This window comes from Trachypithecus francoisi, unplaced genomic scaffold (genome assembly GCF_009764315.1).
Source record: "Trachypithecus francoisi isolate TF-2019V2 unplaced genomic scaffold, Tfra_2.0 Lachesis_group3, whole genome shotgun sequence".
NCBI classification, from domain to species: Eukaryota; Metazoa; Chordata; class Mammalia; order Primates; family Cercopithecidae; genus Trachypithecus; species Trachypithecus francoisi.
Window position 1 is genome coordinate 77,415,310 of NW_022681468.1, and position 1,146 is coordinate 77,416,455.

A 1,146-nucleotide genomic window follows, 5' to 3' on the forward strand; every position below is an offset into this window, starting at 1 on the left:
CAATGGTGTTGGGAGGTGGGACCTAATAGGAGGTGTTTATATCCTGAGAGTCCCCAGGATATAGCATATAAACCATGTATGTACAATGTTACCTGAAAATCAATTCAGTTTAAAAAATATTTGGTACCCTCTAGTTGCCCTCTTGCATCCCCATATGCATGTATCTACTTTCAGCGGGTACACCAGACTCCCGGAGCATCATCCTAATTCCCCAACTAGACCCTTGTCAGCTCTAACAAGATGAAAGATGCAATCATGAACCAAGAAAAACTCGCCAAACTGCATACATAAGTGTGTAAAGGAACTGCTCGCAGAAAGATTGTTCATAGAACAGAACAACAGATGATAAGAAAAAACTTTAGTTCTCCTTAAAGAAGTTAGGGATAAACAATATCTCTGGTATTGAAAAGGTGAATATGTTTATAAACCAAGTAACAGTGATCCACCTTAACAACCCTAAGGTTTGGCCATCTCTGGCAGGGAAGGCTTTCACCATTACAGGCCTTGCTGAGACAAAACAGCTGACAGAAATGGTACCCAGCATCTTAAACCAGCTTGGTACACACAGACTGACTAGGTAAGGGAGACTGCCTGAAGATCTGCCCAAACAACCTGTGGGAGGAAAAGCACCACTTGCTACTGGAGAGGATAATAATGATGAAGTTTCAGATCTTGTGGAGAATTCTGATGAGGCTTCCAAGAATGAGCCAAACTGAATTGAGGCAACTCCTGAAGACGATAAAACTCAAAGAAATTACCAGCAGCTGATATTTTATTATGACTGCTTTAAAAAATTGTTTATGGTTTCCAGCTGCATCCATGTCCCTACAAAGGACGCAAACTCATCCTTTTTTATGGCTGCATAGTATTCCATGAAGAGAAAACCAAACACCGCATGTTCTCACTCATAGGTGGGAACTGAACAATGAGATCACTTGGACTCGGGAAGGGGAACATCACACACTGGGGCCTATCATGGGGAGGGAGGAGGAGGGAGGGATTGCATTGGGGAGTTATACATGATATAAATGATGAATTGATGGGTGCTGACGAGTTGATGGGTGCAGCACACCAACATGGCATAAGTATACATATGTAACAAACCTGCACGTTATGCACATGTACCCTAGAACTTAAAGTATAATA

General features: G+C 42.0%; 1 pseudogene; it reads left to right on the forward strand.

Moving 5' to 3' along the window:
• The first annotated feature begins 240 nt into the window (after nt 1-240).
• On the forward strand, nt 241-716 carry LOC117071367 (annotated as a pseudogene).
• Nucleotides 717-1,146: the final 430 nt, after the last annotated feature.